At 41.5% G+C, this 24,492-nt stretch overlaps 1 protein-coding gene and 1 long non-coding RNA gene across 7 annotated transcripts in view; one reads left to right on the plus strand and one right to left on the minus strand.

Annotated features, from left to right (window-relative positions):
* Positions 1 to 24,492, plus strand: part of DACH1 (dachshund family transcription factor 1) — a 553,005-nt gene that overhangs the window by 50,676 nt on the left and 477,837 nt on the right. The gene's annotated exons all lie outside the window — the stretch shown is intronic.
* LOC128350151 (uncharacterized) overlaps positions 1 to 24,492 on the minus strand; it is a 54,647-nt gene that overhangs the window by 1,768 nt on the left and 28,387 nt on the right. Inside the window, exon 2 of the long non-coding RNA XR_008319177.1 lies at positions 4,639 to 4,705. This is a non-coding gene — a long non-coding RNA (uncharacterized LOC128350151). The remainder of the gene's footprint in view (positions 1 to 4,638; positions 4,706 to 24,492) is intronic.

Below are 24,492 nucleotides of genomic sequence, written 5' to 3' on the forward strand. Positions count from 1 at the left end.
AGATGTGCCTCTTTCAAACAGGAAAGAGAATGGTGGTCGAGAGAAGAATGAGTGCCTCATTGCCATTTCCCTCTGTCTTCATCTAGTACAGGCCTCATCATCACACTCAGGCTTTGCTCACTCTTTGACATTCGCAGAGATGCTGAGGGGCTTGAGAATGGTGTCCAAGGAAAGGTGGTCACCTGGGGACTCTTGCATGAGATACAGAAGTTGCCCCAAATAACTTACAGAGTTATCTTTGAGGCAATCGGCTGTACAGGCTTCCTCATTACAGCAGAAACTGTATTCAATGGATTGTACCTTTTTGAAACTCATCATGGAAACAGTGTACAGGAAGACCCATAGGAACATAGAAAGTTGCCATATACTGAGTCAGACCATTGGTCTATCTAGCTCAGTATTATCTTCACAGACTGGCAGCTGCTTCTCCAGGGCTGCAGGCAGGGATTTCTCTCAGCCCTATCTTGGAGAAGCCAGGGAGGGAACTTGGAACCTTCTGCTCTTCCCAGAGCGGCGCCATCCCCTGAGGGGAATATCTTACAGTGCTCACACATCAAGCCTCCCGTTCATATGCAACCAGGGTGGACCATGTTTAGCTAAGGGGACAAGTTATGCTTGTTACCACAAGATCAGCTTTCCTCTCCCTCACCAATCGTGGGTACAGCAATTGCAGTTTTGCAAATCCATGGCTGCGTAATTAGCACCTGACCTCAGTATATGCAAGGGGGGAAATGGAGGGGAAAGAGTTAGACCCACATATCCGTGAGTCGGAGGGTGGCTGGAAATGACCCTTTAAAAAATATTTATATCCCACTCTTCCTCCAAGGAGCTCAGAGTACAACATACTTAAGTTTCTCTTTCACAACAACCCTGTGAAGTAGGTTAGGCTGAGAGAGAAGTGACTGGCCCAGAGTCACCCAGCTAGTTTCATGGCTGAATGGGGATTTGAACTCGGGTCTCCCCGGTCCTAGTCCAGCACTCTAACCACTACACCACACTGGCTTACATCACCTTGAAAAGATCAGGAGCCATTTTATGGCTCGAAATGAAGGGAAAAACTGATTTTTGGCCAATTTTCTGCATGGGCATAGTAGGGTACTTTGAGGGGCCATTTGGGGGGAATGGGTGGGGAAACAGGACAAAACCCATCATTTTTGGCCAATTTTCAGTCTAACCCCCTGATTCCCATTGCCTCAATGCCCCATTATTCATGGATTCACTATCCCCCCCACCCCCCGCAGAACGGAAGCCCCACAAATGTCAATGAAAAATTCAATGAAAATTTTGTCCACTAAACTGATACAATTCGATCCAATGCAATGATGTGACATACTGTATGATATGCTTATGTATTGTACTGATACACCTGATAGCTGAGCAGGAGCAGTTTCCCATTCTTCCTTCCTGCAGGAAATCCTGTTCTTGCTAGGAGCAGCTAACAGTTGTGTTTCAGAGTCAATTGAGTATAAAATTTTAGAAATTAAGTAAACAAAATAAATTGCAAACTAATTCCATCTGATGACTTGTTGTAACCACCATTACTGCTCCTTTCTTTGCCTGTACTTTGGGAAGAATAAAATGAATCAATGGCTGGACTAAAAAATAATGTGGCTTTCTATTGTAAGCCAGAATTTGAGGGCCATAAGGATAACTTTATTGAACTTTACTGACTAGTGGTTTAGGACACATTTTGGGGGTCCAGAGAACTTCATTTAAAGTCTACACTTGGACTGATAGAGCTATTTATTTGAATTGCACACTTAATCATTGCACTTTAAAAAATATTTTAGTTTTGTAAAGCCCAAGAAACATTAGTGGAAAATTCATATAGAAAACCTTTTGGGTTTGTGGCTTAAAAAAAACCTTTTTTCTGTTTTTACTTCAGATTCTTGGAGCATTAAATCTGTAAGAGGAAGTTCAATGAAACAAAATTATCTTTACTTCAAATTTACAAGCCATATATAATTTCACAGCTTTATCTGTCTGCCTCTGCCTAGTACTGCCTGCTGGTAGAATCACCTGCTTCTCTGAGATAAACTCTGTCAGACTTGAATGATTCACCAAATTTTGATTTTTAAGGAGCAGATGGATGATTGTGAAAAGAAGCATGGTGTGCCTGGCTGCTTGCTTCAGGAATAATTTATATTACATTTCAAATTCTAAAAGGTAAATGAGTAAAAAATGGAAATCTTTGTTATATCAGCTGGTTTTCATAGGATAGCACTTTTAAAACCTACAGGTATATCTCTTATGTCCTGTGCTTAAAATCTTTCCATCCTCCTCCAGTAGGGATCTAGACAACTAGACCTAGACCTAGTTGTCTAGACAACTAGACCTCTGGTTTGAACAAGAAAAGCTTGTCAAGGTGAATATCGACTGTTAGGCATTGTGTATTAATAGTGATAGTCCTTAACAGATATATTAGATTACTGCAGTGGAGAAAATCTTTGGTTTACTCTGCCATTTCTTCTTTTGTTGCTACTTAAACTGTAATATTACACCCTGTTCTTAATAGGACTGACAGAAATATTCTACTGTTGATGTGTGTGTCATTCCATTAACTGAAAGTGGGACATGGTTTTATTTCCCAGTATACATTGTGCATTGCAAGCATTTCCTATGTAAGATTCCTGGTTTCCTTTGGTGAAGGGAATAATAACTCCAGAGTAATTCCCATGCCAATCCAAAATGACTAGCATAATTAGGTGCAACACTGCTGATAACCATTTTGTGCAAGTAAACTGTGAGGTCATTCATGGTGCTCAGAAGTGCTGCAGGGAAGGCAGGAGCTTGCCTGCCTTCCCTGGAAGATTAGCAGCAGCCATCTTTCCCTCCACCACGCTCTGAGTGCACATGAACAGCGGTGTGGTGGAGGCCAGATCTGGGAGTGGGAGGACTTATCCCTCCCATATCTCAGAGTGCCCCCCTCCATGAGCACGGTAGCCCCTTCCCCCCTACCCCAGGCTAGAAATGGCGGCAGGCTGGGGAGAAGCCTATTTACCTGGGGGCAATTGTGCACACAAACGTCTACTGAGGTTAAATGAACCAAAGGTTCATGACAAAGGCGGCTCATGTCATGTGAATAGCCTTAGTATATGCTTGGTAGAGAACTGAGAATGGCATAGGGAACATTTTGTCTTGTGTTTTTTTTAATTTGCCTGTTTGTTTTATTTGAGCAACTCCAGTGATCTTAAGTTGTCCAAAACATAAATTGGGGCATAATTTTGCTTCCAATCTCTGACTTACCTGGTACAGTGATTTTTTTCATTTTATTTTAAGCTTACTGTATAATACATTTGGGATGAATAGCAATACTTACTATGAAGAATTTGCCTTAAGTGACCTTTTCCATAGAAACAAAGCCACAATGTGTGATGAGATGCAGTACCGGTAGATGCTTTGGTGGAACACACTGATTTCCTCTCAGACAACAGTAGCATTTCATTCAAGGCAGAGCTCACATAAATTTGTTTTACTGGTTAACATTTAAAAGAGGTGGCTGGGCGTGTTTTACATATGGTGTTTTATGTGCCCCACAATTGCATTTGTTTTCAAAGTCAACTGCAAACATGATGTGCTGGCAACGTGAGGTAGATTGGTTAAGGCTGAGAAAGAAATCTACTTGATTTGATTTATTGTTTGTGACACTGGTGTGTACTGTAATGCTCTCCTGGAAACAAAATGGTTACACCTGAGGACAGTGATATAAACACTTCTTTGATTATTTGAAACAAACCATTAGGCTTTGATGAAGGAACTGCAGCTGGAGTAGACTGTGTACAGAGTGAGTGCTTTAAGATAATGGATGAAGAGCCTACAGATAGCTTGTGTGGAATTTAAGAGTCACATGTTTTGTCATAAAGCAAAGTGATATAGAACATGAGTAATGCTAGCTAACAGAGCTCATAAAATGTCGTTCAGAGTAAACTTTAGGTATATGGCACATTGATATCCTTTAAGTTTCTTTTCAAGGTGGCTGTGGATCTGCCTCCTTATTAGGATAGGTCTTCCTCTTTGCCACAGACAAGGAGAAATCAGTCTCTCCCCATTCAGCCCTGAGGGGAACCCTCTCTCCCACCTTCCTTTAATGTGTAAGGAAAGTTGATGATTTGGAAGCTTGGCAAAACTCAAAAGATTGCTGTCATTTCTATGTTTAAAGACAAGGAAGGGCAACTATCAATTCTCAGTCACTCCAAGTGCAAAAAAAGAAGAAAAGAAAAGTCCAATCTAGGTCCTGCATCAGAGTTTAAGAGACTATGTAATGAAGACTGTAGCTCTTCTACAGATGGTGGGTTCCATTTCTTCTGTCTCCTCTTTCAACTGGACCAGTCTCTTTTCCTGTCCGGGACGATTGAACAGAGTGGGAGATCACCGTAATTCCAGATGGGATTATGCAACCTACAGAGCTGGGGCAGGCAAGCTGTTTGCTACCAGATCTTGTTGCAGGTATCTTATGAAGGCAGCCTCAATTACAGGTGGACCACATTATCCGTGGGGGTTCCATTCCCACCAATTTCCACGGATAACGAAACTGCGGGTAATGAGACCTTACATCAATGGCAATTGGGGGGGTTAGGTTCCTGGGGGACAAAAAGAGAGCAAATAAATAAAAAGGCAGAAATTGGAGATATAACTTACCATGCCATGCTCTGCAAGTCTTCTTCTGTCTAGCAGTGACCTCCAAAGCCTCAATTGCACCGATTTTCTGTGAAAAATTGTGGGGGGATTGTGTTTTTGAGGAAAGAGCCACAAAATGGTTCTGATCAGCAAAATGTTGGCTGGAAATGACTTCAGTGGTCATTTCCTGCCACCTAGGAACCACTGAGGACAAATTTTAACTCTTTAGGGATGTGCATGAACCTCGGTTTGTGCACTCGTTCTAAGCCGAATGGGTTCAGTGGTTTGAGTGTGGCGGCGGCAGCAGAGAGTGGCACCTTTAAAAGTGAAGACAGCAGGTCCTTACCTGCTCTACCATCACTCCATGCAGCTTCCTGCAGCAGCAGCACACCCCCAACAGCCCATGCACGGCAGCACTCCCCCCCCCATCAGCCCACGTGTGTAAATGGCCTCCATGCATGCGTGGCATCCATTTGCATGGTCAGCAAGACCATGTGTGCTGATGGGGGGGTTCCAAACTGTTTGGCTTCAAACCAGTGCCCTGAACCCTTTTTGTATCTGCAAATAATGCGGATGCTCATGGCCCGATTGAGGATATGAGAAACCGCGGGTACCAGGACTGCGGATAATGAGGTCCACCTATACTAAGGATCCTGAAGCCCATGTGTAATTTTTGACTCAAGGAATCTGCTTATGTTCCCATTTGGACTCTTCGAAAGATTCAGAGAAGCTCTTTCTGGAATTTTTTGACAGTGTTATCAAAGAAAAGTAGGAATGTCTAGCCTGGGAGAAGACCCTTCCATAGATTAGTTAATGAACACTATTCTTCACCTAAGGAGTTCCTGCAATGCCTTGAGATTCTGTTAGTTGATACTCCAGTGGCAGCTTTGACTTCTAACACAGTGATATTAGCCATGGGTATCAGGTTTTCTATTGTGATTATTTTGTTCCTATTGATTTCAGTGACAGAAGGCAGCTCTGTGTTATGGATTTGGTAACACTTAAGCCCATATGGGCCGATGAACTGTTTGATTATCTCAAATAAAGTAAAGGATGGACTGTGCAGGTGCACTCTAATGGATTTTTGTTTCACAGACACAGACTGGTCCAATTCAATGCTTAGGCTATAGTATCTTTGGTTATGCTAGCAGAAATGTCTGATTGTGAGCTTGGGATACTGGTCTAATGTTATATTCTAGTCTGGCTAAGAAGCTATTCTTAGGAGTCAAGGGTTGTTGTTGTTTTTGCCAACAAAGTATGATGTGCTTATTGATACTGAAGATAAAAAAGAAGGCTCTCTTGATGTCTGAAAAGTGCTTACAGACCTACTCAGTCCTTTAATCCTTTCAAACAAGGGAGATATCAAAGGATCTCAAGGGATCCAAGCTCAAGTGGAGTAACAAGCTTTTTTCCCAATCTGATGACCCTCTTCAAGACAGTTTGTTATAGGGATGAAATGTGATTCAGGTAGTGAATCATCCCCTGCACCTATAACACATCCCCTGCACATATCCTGCACCTATAACGGGAAGGAGAGGAGGTTCATAGCTGCTTCTCCACTGTTTGCTGCTATAAGAAGTTCAGCAGTGCTCCCCTCAGCTGTTATCATGCACTGGTGGGGCATTTCCCAGCTGCTCACACACAATGCTAGCATACACATGGCCTCCATGCATGCGTGACAGCCATTTGCGTGGTCAACAACTATGCGGAGGCCATGTGCGTGCCAGTGTTGCATGAAGGCAGCTGGGTGACACCCCGCTGCCACACAATAATAGCTGGGGAGAGTACCACTGAACCTTTTGTAGCAGTGAGCGATGGAGGAGCAGGTATGGATCTGCCCTCCTTCATGTTAAAGGTGCAGAGGATGTGCAGCAATTTGCTACTCAAATCATGTTTCGTGCACATCCCTAGTTTGTTACAGCTTCCAGCACTTTCAAGGGAATCAAGAAGTCCAGCACTCTAAGATATTCCCCTTAGGGGATGGAGCCACTCTGGGAAGAGCAGAAGGTTTCAAATTCCCTCCCTGGCTTCTCCAAGATAGGGCTGAGAGAGATTCCTGCCTGCAATCTTGGAGAAGCTGCTACCAGTCTGTGAAGACAATACTGAGCTAGATAGACCAATGGTCTGACTCAGTATATGGCAGCTTCCTATGTCCCAACACTGCTCTGACTTGCTCTTCTATTCCCATCAGGGGTCAATGGAGCCACTTAACTATCAGGTGACATTGTGTGGATTTTGAAAATTACTACAGCTTTTAGTCCCTGCTGAGATACAAATTTCTGGCATCACCATGATCCAAGTTCCAAAGAAGCATCTGCAGACTTTGTGGAAAGATGCTGTGGGATTATGAAATGCGGGCTCTGGCAGCATGACTCAGGGACCCAGGCAGAGGGAGCTTTTGGCCTGATCTCTGCTGTGCTGCAGCACTACCCGTATAATGGCCAGAGCTGGTACTGTAACTCTTCAACCCACATGACCCAAGGATTCGATAGGGGTCTATTTAGCAGTTCCGAGCAATTCATCTGATTAGGTAGCAACAGAGCCTCACTTTGTCTAGTACCTGAGACTATTCTGTCTTCAACTACACCTCCTGCCTCTGACCTTCCAACTCTCATCTGCCTTTCTGTAATCCGATCATCAGCCCAATTCTGACTATGTCTTCTGGCTCTAGGTCCTTGACTCTTATTTATTTTGCACTGAAACCAGACCCCAGCCTGTTGCAACTTTTCTGGGTCTTTGCTCTTGTTATGATTCAGTATCTTTTGAACATGAGGGACCCTTAAACTGATTGTTTTTGTCAGAGGCTCTTTGGGGTTATTCTCCATGGCAGTGTACATATCTCATGATAGTATTCCAAACTGAAAGTTCTCTGCATCTAAGGGCTGCATAACCCTCAAGGACACATTTCTGGAAGCCAAATAATATTTTTGGAGGAAGAGGAGAGCAGCTCTCCTGTTTTTGTCCACACAGAAAATCGCTCTCCTCTCTCTTCACATTTATTTATTTATTTATCTATCTATCAAGCAATCATATTTTTGCACCGCCCAAAACTTATGTCTCTGGGCGGTTTACAACAAGATTAAAAAGTAAAACATAAATCAAAAAACAAAAAATTTAAAAGCAAGAAATTTAAAACACAATTTAAAATTTTAAAACAATATTCTTGTTTAAAACAACATGCACTTTGCTGTGCGGAAAGCCTTTGGATAATCTCTGCAGCCACCTCCTAACACACACTGTGGAATGTGTAGTTGAGTGTCAGGAATGCTAAAAACTAAAGCTCAGAATAAGTTGAAGAAAAGGGCTTTTTCATGTATATTCAGAGTACAAAGAAGGAAAGGGAGGAATGGGAGGTCCACTGTTCAGTAATGTTGATGAAATGTTAACAGGTGGAACTGCTCAATTCTTCTTTTGTCTCTGTCTTCTCCCAAAAGGGAAGGTTGGTCTGTGTTAAATGAACTCAAGTCTTCAGGGCAGATGAATTGCATCCTAGGATTCTAAAATAACTTGATGTATTTCTCAGAACCTTTGCCTGTAATCTTTAAGAGATTCTGGGGAATGGGTTTGTTCAGTCTTCAAGAGGAGAAAGGATCTGGGAAACTACAGATTGGTCAATTTGACTGATACCAAGACAGATGCTAGAATAGATGATAAAACAGTCAGTTTGTAAGCATCTTGATGGTAATGCAGTGATTAGTAGCAGCCAGCATGGACCTGTCAAGAATAAATTCTGCCAGACTAATCTTATCTCTCTCTCTTTTTATTGCTCCTAGCTTAGTGGATAGTGGGAATGTTGTGTATGTAATTTATCTTGATCTCAGCAAAGCATTTGATAAAATTCCTCATGATAGTTTAGTTAGTAAATTGGTAAATAGCAGCTAAAGTGATAACACTGTCAGGTGGACTGTTTGGAAAAGAGTACTCAGAGTGCTCTTCAATGGTTCCTTGTCAAATTGGAGGGAAGTATGAGTTGGGACTTTAGGGCTACATCTTAGGCCTGGTATGCTTCCAACATTTTTATCACTGACTTTGACAAGGGGTGGAGGGAGTCCTTATGTCATGCAGGTGACACAAAACAGGGAGGGATAGCTAATACCTCAGAAGGCAGGAATGACATTCAAAATGATACTGAGAAAATGGAAAACTATGCTGAAACTAGCAAAATGAATTTCAGCAGAGACAATGAAAAGTTCTGAACACACAGACACACAATGCGCAGATATAGAATGGGGGATATCAGGCTTGGCAGTAGTATCTTTGAAAAGGATCTCAGGACTGCACTCAGTCACATGCTGAACATGAGATAGCAGCATGATATAGCTGTAAAAAAGAATGTAGTTTTAGACTGCATTAATACAACCATAATTTCTAAGTCACTAGAAGTAATAGTTTAACTTTATTCTGCACTAGTCAGATCTCGTCTGGATTACAGTGTCCGGTTCTTGGTGCCACATTTCTAAGAAGTCTGAGGACAAATTGGAGGTGCTTGTTGGGAGATATCCCTTTAACTCAACTTCATAATGAGTCAAAATATTACATATCACATGTATTTCCCAACACAAATAGTAATCTGTCTGGAAGCATAACATTTGAACAGTCTTAGTGTACAGGGTCATATTTTTTCTTTCAGTATCCTTCCACCTTTAGTCACAGGTCTTTTCTTGAAGGGAGACCACAACTTGCTCACAGAAGTCATTGTCCCCACAGCCCAATCCCAAGGAATACACAGATGCAATAGGCTTGGGTAAAAGGGGCCAAAACTTCATTGATATGGCACAATCAACGAACTGTGTGAAGCAGACTCCACCCCCTGCAATGCAGGCCTGACTAAGGCCAGTTTAGGACATTGCTGTCCTTGCCTGTGCCCCAAATGGGTGACACACCCTGACTCAGGATAGAAGTGGGATAAGCCCGCTTCATTCCCCTCACTGTTAACCGCCTCAGGGTCAGGGCATCTCCTAGGGCCTCACACCCCCAAGCCGCTCAGCCTTTAGGTGTATGAAGCCCTGAAGCAGGTTTCTTGGCGAATCTAAGTCCCTGAGCCACCAAGCCTCTAAGGACCGATTGACCAATCCACCTTTCTCAAACAGTCCAAGGGACCTCACCAATCTCAAACCCATATACCATATAGCCAGTCATATACCATACTAGTGTTTTCAGGCCAGTTGTAATAACGGGCGCTAGCACCTCCCCCCCCCACTTGCCTCTGCGTCCGGCCCCGCAACCAACAACTGTCGCCGCTGCCGCCAGCCTCCATGCCGCGGCCGGTCTCCCCGGCCGGGCAAGGGCCCCAAATTCCCCCCCCGCCTGGCTCCGGCGCCGCCGCCAGGCCTTGATGGCGGCTCTGCCGCCACCTCGGCTGGCTTCCCCCGCCGCTTCTTCCCCCCGCCTGGCTTCGGCGGCGCGGCCAGGCCTCGGCCATGGCTCCACCACCGCCTCGGCCGCACCTCGGCCAGTTTCCCCCCCCGCCGCATACCCGGCTTTTTTGGGACGGCTGCTTCTGGCCACCCAAGATGGCCGCCGGGTGCTGGCGGTCGTGTCTCCCTTGCTCTGTTCTGGGCATGCGCTTCGCGCAAGCCCAGAACAGCTCAGGGAGGCACGAACACATGCCTTGGTGTCCGTCCATGGACGGACACCAAGGCTTTTATTAGAGAGAATACCCATATATATCCAGCCAAAATGAAAAGGCAGAGGAAGCGAGGGAGCTGCTTGAACAGCGTGCGGTCCCCACCCAATCGGGTCACTCCTTGGGATTGTGCTGGGGGCTGGCACAAGGGCCCATCCTCCAGCACAAGACTGCAGGATGGAAGCATTCTGAACTTTGCAAAGGAAGAAAGGAATTTAATGAGAACTCCTCAGACTTGTTGAATTTCAGTTCTGAACTATTTCTTGCAAAAAGCAGTTTGCTGGATTTGCATTACTAAGCCCAAGGGCAGTGAACTTCATTTTCTTAGCTTCTTTGGCTTTACATGTTACAGGTGCAACTATTTGAGCTATCTCTGCCAGCTGTCAGTCCACAAGCTGCTGTAACTCTTCCACAGACCAGCTGCTTCTCAGTGTCAGAAATAGGAGAAAGCTACTCCTTGACATAAGTTGCAGTTGTGCAATGTGTACCACCAACTAAATCAGGTGTGTGCTCTAATTGGAGATACACTGGGGGTATGCAGTCAAGAAACAGAAAATGGATAACCAGAACGATTAGAAATACTGTTCTGATACATTTTATTCATTGGGGGACAGAGAGAGGAGAAAAAGGTAATTGTGATTTGTAATGTTTTAGGTTTGCAAGGCTTGCTTTTGCTATGAAGAGAATTTTTTTAAACCAGAAGATTCAAATGAAATTACAAGGTCATATTGCTTTAAAAGATTAAATATTTAGCATATGTTTGAAACAAATTTCCACATATAATGAGATTGCAGGGCTCTAATGGAAATATTTTTCCTTACAGTTCTTTGAGAACTACAAAGGATGAAAAAATTATTATAACCCAGTTATATTAGGTCTGTTGCAAGGAATAGAGCAAAAACCACACATCACGTGCAAAGGGGGAGGGGCGCAGGATTTACAGAGCTAGGGTGAGCTCTCCGGATCTGATTCCTAGGCAGGCAGCCCTTGCTGCAGGGATTATGTTCATTTCAAGGAAGCAAAATGAATGTTATCCCAGCAGCGAGGGCTGCCTGCCTAGAAATGAGCTCCAGAGAGCTCCCGGTGGCAGCAGCTCCCACCGACTCAAAATTGCTTGTGGGGGTGTAATTCCTCCAAGGGCTGATGGTCCGGGAAGCTGCGCACAAACAATGTACCAGTCTTTGATTCCAAAAATGTTGAGAAACACTGGCATAGATCAAGCTTGCAAGAAGTCAATGAGAGTTGTGCCCTCGAGTTGAGACTCAATTCCAAGTAAATAGGATAAGGATCATCCTGGGACTTTATTCTAAGTTAGAAACAATGTAATATCTTACAATCAAATAAAACGTTTATTGTAATTTTGAAATGAAATATTTGAACAGTTGATGTGCTGGAATTGTAAATTGGCTCGTGGATGGCAATGTGACATAACCCCCCCCCCCATAATTAACTTGCAATTCCATGATCATATACAGGAGGCATTAGTGGAATAAATAAAGACATCTCCCCCCTGCCCATTGATAGTTTGTGCATTACAACTTCACTCAGCTTCTACTTCCTGCAGTCTCTTTCAGAACTGAATTGGGTAAACGAAATGCATAACTTCAAATAACTTATTTTACTCTTTGAGTGTTGACTAAGACTTCTGATCCAGATATGGATAGTACCTATTATCTGTGATGTTTTCAAATCTATAGAGGTCTTGATGGGACTTGGGACACCAGGCAGCCTGTGCATTATGAAGGACCCAGTGTTTTGTGCATGTCAGCCAACGTTTGCTTGTTTTGAGTCAGATCACCCACACTATGTGGCAGCAGACTTAGTCATGTTACCAAATGTGCAGCCATTCCTGCTCCTTGGCAGTGGCAAATGCACTTATATGACAAACATTTGTTCTTGAATATTTGTATATGGGCTATATGACATTCACTCATAATGTGTAGAGCAGACACATACTGTTTGACATCAACATTAATGAAGCACCAGTGCAATGGGAGAAGCACCAGTGTAGCACTAGGGCTTCTGAAGAGTTCCAGAATAAATGCTGCATCAGTGTTAGTACTGAATTTCAGTCATCTCCCTTTCCCCCGGAAGCCCTCTGTGCCATCTGAAAATATGTCCCTATTTTCTATGATGCTGCGTAACCCCCAGGGACATACTTTTGGGTTGCACAGAGCACATTTTGTGTATGGGGAGGTCATTGAAACGTGTTCCTTGCCACTGAGCCAACAGTGTTGCTGAATTAGTTGAAGTTGTCAGAAGAACTGGAACTTCTCCTGTAGCACTGGTGCTTTATTAATGTCAGCCACTGCATCCAGAAGCCGATAAGATGTGAGCTCTACAGCCTGATATAATGCTTGGAGAACTAGTCTGTGACTTTCTTACTTGGAAACGTTTGTTGAAAAGCAGTATATAAATATTTGTTGTTTAATTATTTGTGACTCTTGTTTGTGGATAAGATTCACTAGGGCAGAAATCATGTAAGGGTTTTCTTCAGGATATGGGGAACCATAATTTCCCCTTTGTATTTTGGAAATAATTTTAAGAATATTATTATCAAGGTAGTTGCAAAATCTTATGGTTCTTATAAACCATTAGCCATTTCTCCAATATTAATTTTTTTAAAAAGAAAGATCTGTTTTTTTTTATCCACTCTAAAATGTGGTGTCTAAAAGTGACAGGTTAATTTGAGATTCAGATTTGATTGAGCATATGTCTTTTTTCATGCTTAACAGAACTAAAATAGAGCTGTCTTTAGAAATTGGTATATTAGGAAAATGAATTCTAATCAGGAATAAATCCACCTTTTTTGATACATGTGTATTTTTGTCATTGTTAACATGTAACACTTTCTTAGAAAATGTACAACGTTAATGCTGCATTACTTCACTTAGAACATAGGATGTAATTCTTTTTTTAAAAAAAATTGTTGGATAAAATACATTTTTGAAAAATAATATATTACATCTTATGCTCTTTATGAAGTAATGTAGCATTAATGTTGTAAATTTGCCAAAAGCAGTACATGCTAAAATATGTGAGGATAAACTTGAGGATATGTTGGTTGTATAATATTGTCTTAAATTAACATTACTATTTTTCTGAGGAAGCTTAATAAAATAAAGTAGTAATTTATTTTGGTATGAATTCCAAAGCAAATTCATATTTAAAAAATGTGAATTTGTTGAAAGGGCAATAGTACACCTGTATTATCATGAATAATATGTGATTGATTGATTGAGTGCTGTCAAGTCGGTGTCGACTCTTAGTGACCACATAGATTCTCTCCAGGATGATCTGTCTTCAACTTGGCCTTTAAGGTCTCTCAGTGGTGCATTCATTGCTGTCATAATCGAGTCCATCCACATTCCTGCTGGTCGTCCTCTTCTTCTCTTTTCTTCAACTCTTCCCAGCATTATGGACTTCTCAAGAGAGCTGCATTTTCACATAATGTGTCCAAAGTATGATAGTTTGAGCCTGGTCATTTGTGCCTCAAGTGAAAATTCTGGATTGATTTGTTCTATGATCCATTTGTTTGTTTTCCTGGCTGTCCATGGTATCCTCAAAAGTCTTCTCCAACACCAAAGTTCAAAAGCATCAATACTTTTTCTGTTTTGCTTCTTCAAAGTCCAGCTTTCACATCCATAGAGTGTCATGGGAAAAACTATTGTCCAAACGATTGTAACCTTGGTAGGTGGTCATGGCATCTAAATATCCTTTCCAAGGCATTCATTGCAGTCCTACCAAATGCTAGTCTATGGCCTATTTCTTGACTGCTGGATCCTTTACTGTTGATGGTCGATCCTAAAAGTCAGAAGCTATCCACTCTTCAATGTCTTCATTATCAGTTCTGAGGCTGGTTGCTTTACCCATTGTCATTAGTTTAGTCTACTTTACATTTAGTCGTCGTCTCATTTTTTCACTGTGCTCCTTGACTTTCATTACTTGATGTTTCTTCCTCCAACTTTAAAACCATGTTCCTCTTCTTCTAAGCCAGCTTCCTTTAGTATATGTTCAGCATATATGTTGAATAAATAAGGAGAAAGTATACTGTCTTGCCTTACTCCTTTGCCGATCTGGAATCAGTCTGTTTCACCATCTTCTGTCTGGACTGATGTGGACTGTGGCTTCCTGTCCTGTGTATAGGTTTCTCATGAGAACAATGAGATGTTCTGGGACGCCCATTTTCCTAAGGATATTCCACAACTTGACATGGTTGATGCAATCGAGGGCTTTTCTGTAGTCAATAAAGCACATATTGATATTTGGTATTTTTTGGCTTTCTCAATTATCCAGTGTGCATCAGCAATGATGTCTCTTGTTCCTCGGCCTTTTCTGAAACCAGGTTGAATAATATGTACTTTCCTGGTATTACAATGCGTAACCTAAATATTATAATAAACTAGCTGGACTGGGCGCAGAACATCTGCACCTCTAGTTCTCGGCCCCATGTTCTCAGCCCTCCCCCTCCAATGCCCCCCCCGCTGGCCAGCTGTTTGGCCAACTGCTTTACCAGGTGTAGGCTGCCCACGACACTTTTCCCTCCCTCCCACTGGCTGCCACTTTCTTCACACACAACCTGCTGCTTTCCCAGTGCTGCTTCCTTCACACACACCCCACTGCTGCCACTTTCTTCATCACTACCCCCTCCGCTTTCCTTGGCACTGCTTTCTTAACCCCCTGCCACCTACTCGCCTTTCCCAGTGCTGCTCTCTTAGCCGTTCGCCCATTTCTGCGCATTCACTTTTCCCTTCATCAGCTCACTTGCAAACTCTCATGAGAACTTCCATGCATGGGATTAGCAACGGGTATGCCTAAGAGAAATAGATAGATAGATAGATCCTATTCAGATCTATCTATCTATCTATCTATCTATCTATCTATCTATCTATCTATCTATCTATCTAGATCCTATTCAGATCAGATTTATGTACTGTCTTTTCACAATATTCTGTTGGCTGAGGTTTATCATCAACACCACTTACTGCAGACAAATATGAACCTAGACTTCCACTCATCACATCCTTGGCAGTTAGGGGCCCAGTAGGATATATCCCAAACTTTTAACTGTTTATCCTGTTCTTCTCTTACAACCTGACCTGTACTATCTTCTTTGTTCAACTTTATTTCATACAAGCACATAATTACCATTGAACTGGGGAAACAAATGTTCTCCAGCTGTCGGTGTCGAGGGTCCATCTGGGGGCCCCTTCATTCCCTTCAGGTCACTATTTCACTTTTCCCAAGGGCACCCAACCCATGAACAAAGTGTTGTCAGCTGAGAGAGGGTGATGGATAGTGCATCCATGTTCCAGTGCTGGCCACACCCTTTGTATTGGTGCAGCAGGCGAGGATTGCATCAGGGCATGAATGTGCCACCCGTCACCCTCTCCCAGCCAGGGAGCACTTTGTCCACTGCCTGAGTGGCTTTCTTTCTTTCCCTCACAAGCAAAAGAGCAAAAAGGAAGTACCCAGCCAGTGAAAAAGTGATCACCACCTGGGAGAGGATGATGGGAGGTGTGTCCATGCCCTGATTTCAGCCATGTGCTCTCATTGGCGTACTTCTAATGCTGCTGCTGCATGCAGAAGGGGCTGTAGCCACCAACCTTCCTATGTCTCTTTTTAAATATCTTTAGTATCTGATCTGATTCATTGCTGTTATGTTACTAATGTGGGCATACTCCCCGGATTTTACCTCCATGTTTTCTTTTATGGGTGAATATAAATGTGACATGATTATATTTTCTTAGTTAATTTGTCATGTTAAAGTAATTGATACAAACTTATCACAGGCCTTCATAAATTTTGTTTGATTTTAGGAGCCAGCCTCCAAATTTGGGAGCCAGACAATGACAAAATTACCAGATTTAGTGACAGACATTGCGGATGCAGAAGTTAAATGGGCTTTTAAAAATCCCCTTTATAAGGACTTCATGGTTCAGCTAAAGATTTTATTAAATAACTCTGTTTTTGAATATCCCAGTCTAGGTGCTATAGTTAAATTTCTGGGTGCCATGACTCTCTGGCATTTGGGATTTGTCAAGCCCTGGCTTATTATGGGTATAGTTCCTAAGAAGGTTGTAGCATGCTTTGGCCTTTTGTAAATGCTGTTTCCACAGCTTGAAGAAGTGTAATTTACACACAGTGCATCTGTCGCTGAGAATGATAGTAGCGCTAATAGTATTGCATTAAAGGGAAGGATTATTTTGGACCAGTTGATAAAACGGATTAGCCACTTTTGGGGTTTATCTTTATATATCCTGAAGGAATGTTTCAAAGCTCCAAAAACTGCCTTTGACACTTGTACAGTCTCACTTTAAGGAATATTTGGACATTAGCATAAAGGTTGTACATGTTATACAAAGTATAATTAATGAAGCTTTGATCCCCCCCAAATGTCAACTAGCTTGCTAAGTGTCATAACAAAGTGTCAAGCATCTGGTATACAGTTAATTTGTAGTCATTAACTGCATATTGTTGATGTGACAGTTTGTTAGGAAAGCAAGCTTGACAGTTTGCATTTTGTTATTGATTGACACCTACAGACCTCCCTCCCCATGTAGTTTGCATTCCTTGTGAGTCTTTCTCAGGTTGCATTTTCACTTTTATCTAATTAGTCTTATTTGACACCCTATCCTCCCACCCTTTTCCTCCACTTTCCTTTGTCAGATAAAAGGTGAGTGAACTTTTTTTAAATGGCCAGTGGGAGTGCTTACCTTTTTTGGGGGGTAATTTTTGTTTTTTATAGAAACAAACTTAGTCTGTTCTCTGGGATTATTCTTATATTTACTAGAACAATATAAACCAATAAGGAAGATTTGTCACAATCCAACATAGAGTTAACTATGTTTACGCTCATAGAAACTGACACATTTAACTGCACTTGAGTTTTGGTCCCTGTGTTTTGCATTGACATGTCATAGTGCAAAACACATATTTACCATATTGCTATGAATTAACTGACTGCAGTTTTAGATTGCTAGTAGTGCCACATTTGGTCACAATAAGCTTTTTAAGAAATCCATTTCAGGATACAAGATTCTTTAGAGGGAAAAGAGGATGTGCTGCATGATACTGTGTTTGGGGTGTGTGTGTGTGTGAATAAACATATTGAAAAGGGAAGACAAAAGGTGTAAATATTGGTAAGATGCTATTTAGTTGCTTCTTCCAAATGTTAGTGTGTAGCAGCAACAATAAAACTGGAAGTTTTTTGCCTTGGAGTTTGACAAGTGTATTGTACTAAAGGCACAACAAACAAGCTAGTTATTGAAATAAATAGTTAATGTTATCATTCCAAATTCTTTGGCTAGCATACAGGGTAAAAATCCACCAGTTCAGTGAGAAAACATCTAACAGAACTTCCCAACTAACTGAGCTGGTGAAGTGGCAATTTTATACACACACCCCTTTCCCAGGAAGCCCTCTGTGCCACCTGAAGATATGTACCAAGAACTGGGTTTTGAAATCCTTCGGTACATATTTTCAGGTGACAAAGATGGCTTTCTGTTGAAGGGGAGGGTGTTAAAAATTGCCACTGCTTTACCTCACCAGTGCAGATAGTTGGGAAATTCTGTTAGCTGCTCTCTTGCTGCACTGGTGCATCTTGCTCTTTCAGCCTGAGACCTTGTGTGTGGGATAAATATTCTTGAGTTCTGAAAAGCATGGCCCTGGATGGACAAAAAGTGACATGCAGATTAAAAAATAACCCCCCCAAAATATGATTTCCACCTTTATAGGGAAAGTTGAGCTCATCCTTGTACTGCTTGACAAATTGACCCCTGTGTGCCTGTGGTATTCATTTCTAAAACAAAATTCCATTTCAGATACAAGAATTTAGAAAGAAGGGAAAACATTCTGTCTGCAGTAGTAAGCACATTCAGTAAGGAGATTAGTGCCAGAGAACTGATCTCTTTTGTGAATCATTTGAATGTTCTTCCCTTGACACCAATTCCAGGAAATAGAATGACTGGCCGGATATTAAATACAAAATCAAAATATTCTCTGCTGGATCATACTTTCTGTATATGTGTAATTATCTCCCAGATTTATGTGACTTTGAAGGAGGATTTTTGTAGGCAAGAATACTTTTTATCTTTGGAACATTAGCCCTCAAGGTGGCTTACAAGATAACATAATTTTCATAAAACAGCAAATAGGCTAAAACACCCAGATAACATGAAAGTGAACATCTCTGAATTTATTTATTCTTCAACATAATTATTTATTCCCCTTAAAACATAACCCTAAAAAAACCACAGCAAAAAATATGTCCAGCAGGTAAAGCAGGAATCACCAGAACCTTGGCAGAAAGAGAAAGTTTTCATTAATTGATTTTTCTTTATTAAATCAAGCACTTAACAACAGCAATGCAGAAATGGAAGATCAGGTCTAGAGATCATATCACAGTATAGGTTGGTGCAAACTGTAAGATTCCTCTTGTGCTTCATAAAGAAGGTAGGAAATTAGAAATGTGCTAAAAACCTCACATACTCCATTTCTTCCATCCACCTCTCTTCCCCTTCCTTACTATTTTTGAAGCTAACTAGAGTTTGCAGCCACAGTTAGACTATCTTTTCAAACTGGTTTGATAGGTGCTCAAAAATGCCAACTGTGGTTAGCTTTGTAAAGGGAAAGTGAAAAGTTGTACCGAGAACTGGAGTGAGAGAAAGGAACACGTGAGTCTGTGTCATGATTCCAATATCTTATCAATGGCTAGGAGATGAGGAATGTCTGTAGTAGGCCTGTATATGTGCTGCTTCATTTTATGTGTTCTTGCCCCCTTTCTCTTCTAGGATAAGTTTTCTTAGTTATTTAAAATAAGAATATTTGTTTCTGCCTGTATAGAGTTGCAATTTGGTAAGTTTTCTCTAACAAATGGAAATAATCCTTCTTCCAATACAAATTAAAATATCTAGAATTTGATTGTAATCCAGCCATTCTATCATCATGCTTGCTTTTATGTAATAAAATCATAGTAGCTTTACTTTTTAATCAAATGTGGATTATAACAAAGTCATTTATAAATCACTGTGAGAAAGAAGGCATTAATATATTGTAGAACTTCTGGTTAGTATTCTAAATCTTCTTTATACCAAATACATTTGTAAGGTGTAAACTTGTATTTATTATTACAAGTATTTCCATTAGATAGAAACTGCTTTATATGCATGTACCCTCAGGTTAGCATTAATCTTAAATAGGAATGCAGTTTTTAATTGTGATGTTTTAAATTCTTCAATTGAAATTTACCCTTTCTCCTAGGACGGCTGGAGTGATAGTTTTCTGTTCATCTTAGACAGTTTAGATAAATATCCAAAAGGCGCCAAGATTCAATATGCATTTCCTGAAGCTGAGAAGGCCATGATACTTTAACTATGATTATGAAAGTTCTACTTTGAATAATAGAATGATTATTTTTATTCAATTAAAGTGAACAAACTCAGAAGTTCAAAATGGTGTTTAATCTATCAGTGATAAGGGGCATCATATTTTCATTGCTATATTTTAATGTGTAAAAATTGCAGTTTCTAAAAATAATTAGTTTTATGAAACAATGACACATAATGAATGGATACCACTAGATGTTAGACAAATTGGGTGCTTTCAAAACTAACTTTTGTTCAAAACACCATCCCTAGGAAGTGTTAAGAGAGGGTTGTATATGTGTACATATGTGGAATAATCAACTCACCAGGACGTACACACACACACACGGCCCATCGTTGACCAGGCAAAGTAATTTTGCATATATTACTAGGCAAGTTCAGTAAATTAAATATATGTAATATGTATTTAAATATATTAAGTATATGTAATTGAATGTTTAAATGTGTTTGCAAAAGGGCAGTAAAGGAACAGTTTGAAAGTTGTAGGATTTGAACTTGAAACATTATTTATTTTATTGTATAATAACCATATATGGTAACTTTGAAGCATAGTAAATTTGAATCTGAGAACGATATTCTGCTTTTCTTGGGCATGATGTCATTTTGGAATTATTGATCTGATTATTGAGTGTTAAAAGTCTGTGAACAGTAAGAGCTAAAATATTTATTTATTTATTACATTTATTAATTAATTATTTGATTTATATACCACTTTTCATTAAAATAATCTCAAAGTGGTTTACGAATAAAAATTAAAAACCACTGTTCACTTTGGGACCAATTTGTCTGAGGCTGCTCAAGAGTTCATAACAGCCATGTCAACTTTGCGCTTATCCCAAGTGGTCTCGGGACCTCATTGCTGGTCACACACTTGATCTGGTCTTTCACTTTGAACAAGGTGGTGATCCGTGAGTGGGAACTCCTGTGATTTCTCCATTGTCATGGACAGACCATCATCTGGTTAAGGTTGGACTCACATCCCACCTCCATAAGGGTGAAGGGCCCATTAGGTTGGTCCGCCCGAGAAGGTTACTGGATCCAATAGGATTCCAAGAAGCCTTGGAGGGATTTCGTGCTGGCTCTGTTGGTGACCTTGTCAACTCTCTGGTGGAGAATTGGAATAATCAACTCACCAGGATGGTGGGCACAATCGCTCCTAAGCGTCCTCCCCGACCCGCTTCAAAACTGGCCCCTTGGTATACGGAAGAACTATGGGGGCTGAATCAACGAGGTAGACGTCTAGAGCACAAGTGAAGAAAGTCTTGACTAGAATCCGACAGATTATTACATAGAGAGTATTTGAAGATGTATGGTCAGGTGATATGTGTGACAAAGAAACAATTCTTTTCCTCCCGTATCACGTCTGCAAGTTCACATCCGGTGGAATTGTTCAGGGCTGTGAAGGGGCTAATGTGCACCCCTTCCCCCTTGAATCAGTATTTGGAACCAACTATTACTTGCTCTGACCTTATTAATGAGTTTTTTGTGGACAAAATCTCTCATGTTCAGGCCAACTTGGATTCAAATTTCACAGTTGTTGCAGAGTCTGATGCCGAGGTGTCCAGCAGCTCCTCTTATGTGATGACCCTGGATCAGTTTCATTTCATGACCCCTGAGGATGTAGACAAGTTGCTTGGAATGGTGTGGCCTACCGCCTGCCCTCTTGATCCTTACCCAACATGGCTTATAATATCTGGCAGGGAGGCTGCTGTAGAGGGCCTCGTAGAGATCATAAATGCTTCTCTGAGGGAGGGCAGGAGGCCTCCTTGTCTTAAGGAGGCAATCATTAGACCGCTTCCGAAGAAGCCTGCCTTAGATCCCTCAGAGTTAAGCAATTATAGTCCTGTCTCAAACCTTACATGGCTAGGCAAGATGATTGAGAAGGTAGTGGCCTCCCAGCTCCAGGTGGGAGGTCTTGGAGGAAACTGATCATCTAGACCCATTTCAAACTGGCTTTCGGATGGGCTATGGGGTGGAGACTTGGTCGGCCTGATGAATGATCTTCAATTGGGAATTGACAGAGGGCATGTGACTCTGTTGGTCCTTTTGGATCTCTCGTGGCTTTCAATACTATTGACTGTAGTATTCTTCTGGAACATCTGAGGGGACTGGGGGTGGGAGGCACTGCTTTGCAGCGGTTTTGCTCCTACCTCATGGGCAGATTCCAGATGGTGTCTCTTGGAGACTGTTGTTCTTCAAAATCTGAACTTTCATATGGTGTCCCTCAGGGCCCTGTATTATCTCCGATTCTGTTTAACATCTATATGAAACCGCTGGGAGAGATCATCAGGAGATTTGGTGCAGGGTGTACAATTTGTACAAATTGTGTACAATTTTTAAAATAGCCTATTTTCTAGATAGAAGGAAAAGAGTAATAGACTAATAAGTATCATTAAAAGATGCCAAACTTTATTAAAAGAGGAAGAAGAGCCAAGGCCAGAAGAGCTCATATCCCCTCCTTAGAGCTCTACTGTAGCCAGATAGGTCCTGGAAAAGTAGATTGGTGTGTGGGCTGCTACTCAAAAGTTTGCATGTCCTGAGGGAAGGGAGGAGAAGGAGAAGGAGAAGGAGAAGGAGAAGAAGATATAAGGGCTCCTGTAGATTTCCATCCCTTAAAAGAGTTGGGGTTTTAAGAGGTGGCTTTTGTTCTTAACTCAGAGTATGAATCACTACATATGGTAAAGAGGCACAATTCAGAGGGTTAAGGCCTATCATTTTGGTCAGATTGTCTTAAGGCCTAACACTATCTCAGTAGATAGCACTGCTGATAATACCATCCTGAAGGAAATTAAATCAAGCGGGAGAACTGTGAGGTTTGTGGGGAAATTCTGGGAAAAGAATCTGTAGAGTCTAAAGCAGTTGTTTTTAATGATCAATGTTTCTGTGCACACAAAGTACAGATTTAAAGACAATATGTATTCCCTGCTTCTTGTTATGTCCTCATTCGCTGCTGAATCATGAGGTCGGATCACACTGCCTCCATTACTGAACCCATTAATTTCATTTAATCGTGTTTTTTCCATGGCGTGTGTTTGTGGAGTGTGACTTTATCTTAGTTGAAGGTGTTACAGACTTTTTGGTGTTTAACATCAGGAAGTTCTACCTTGTGGTTTGAGTTCCCTTGCTAACTGAGCAAGGAAGCATCTTTTAAAAAGTGGTAATTCTCTTCATTTATCAGGGGAGAGCAACTGGCCCTATTCCATCCCCATCCCCAGATTCCTCTAGTGGTTGTTGCTGATGTTGATCTTGAGTTGTGAGCCCTTTGGGGGACTTGGAGCCTCTCTGTGTGTGTGTGTGTGTGTGTGTGTGTGTGTGTGTGTGTGTGTGTGTGGAGAGAGAGAGAGAGAGAGAGAGAGAATTTTGCCAACATTACAATTTAGATCCTGACTGGGCTGAGTGGAATGTTGCCAAGTGTGCAGAATTAAAATATCCTTTAATAACTATGTGTTGTCAAAAAGAAAAAGAAAAAGAGATCTTTGGTACTACAGTGGAAATGGTATTCTGTGAGTTTCAATGCCCAGATCAGTTATTGAGGCCTGTGATTCTATTAGTCTGGATAGGCATTAACCTCTGAAGAATAGTGATAAAAATCAGCAGTTTTTCAATAGAAAGAGAAAGTTATCCTCCAGTTGCAGAAGGAATGCTCTACTGAAGAACTTTTCCTTATGTCACAGTTCTGTTAATATAATTAAGATGCAGGGATTTTTTCAGCATCCTAATATTATAAGCCCTGAATATTCTCTTAGTAATAAAATATAAACTGTGTGCCCCATCTGCCTCAATGTTGGCAGGCATCAACTAGGCGACACCACTCATGAGTTTAGCTGCACACCTGATCTGGTGTAGAAAGTGGCTAAGATGGAACAGTTAAAATTAACTCTTAAATGCTAGAAAACAAGTGTTGGCTGTTTATTGGTCGCTGTAATCCCAATGAATCTGTAGCATCCCACTGGTGCTGCTTCTGTCATGGCCATCTCTGGTGCAGTTCATTACATTTCTGGTACTGGGAGGGCCTCTTTTGCATGAAGCAGAGCCCATGGGGCTGAAGATTCACACATTGGCATTAGGAAAACACATGGGGACACCTGGGAAATGTACTTCCTCCCAGCACTATTTCCATGCCTATGGTAAGTGGTGTGTGAGTTTGTGAGAGAATGAGAGGAGGTGGCAACGGGTTGTGGAAGAGAACTCAAGCTAAGGTGAATGCTTATGAGGAAGCACAAGCTGGTAGCAAGGTAACAGGGGTCCTTACAAGCTATATGAGGCAGTGGCGGCAGGGTGAGGAATAGACTTGTGAAGGCACTTATGGCAGCAGTGAGGTGGCAGTTGTACTTACCAGGGCATTCAAGGTGGAGACGAGATTACCGGGACCTTGCAGCGGCATATAAGGTGGTGGCAGAATGCCTTTGAACACAGAGGTTTTGTATCAGTGGTATACTGTCTACGAATGGGAAGACTCCACTTAATCAGTATGGGTACATTCCCCATAGTGACTAATCAGATTTCCCTTTTAAAAACACCTGGATATTCAGTAATCCAAAAACCTTCGATTTGAGAAGAGGGTTAAGATGCTTTACATTTCTACTCGTGCTCTAAAAAGAATGGAAATTGCAAGTTAAGGTGCCCCATTCCTGGGGGACACCACTTCTTACTTCCCTCAATTGTGAAAACTCTCCATTTATACCTGTCTTTTGTTTCCTGTCCTTCAACCAGTTAGCAATCCACACATGTACTTGTCCCCTTATCTCATACCTGCTAAGTTTTCTCAGGAGTCTCTGATGAAGAATCCTGTCCTTGGCTTCCTGACTCACAGTTGCCAGCCCCCCAGATCTCTGTCTTGCTGCTTCATTCCTATGAAGAGCC

The sequence above is a fragment of the Hemicordylus capensis genome, chromosome 3 (genome assembly GCF_027244095.1).
Source record: "Hemicordylus capensis ecotype Gifberg chromosome 3, rHemCap1.1.pri, whole genome shotgun sequence".
Lineage (NCBI taxonomy): Eukaryota > Metazoa > Chordata > Lepidosauria > Squamata > Cordylidae > Hemicordylus > Hemicordylus capensis.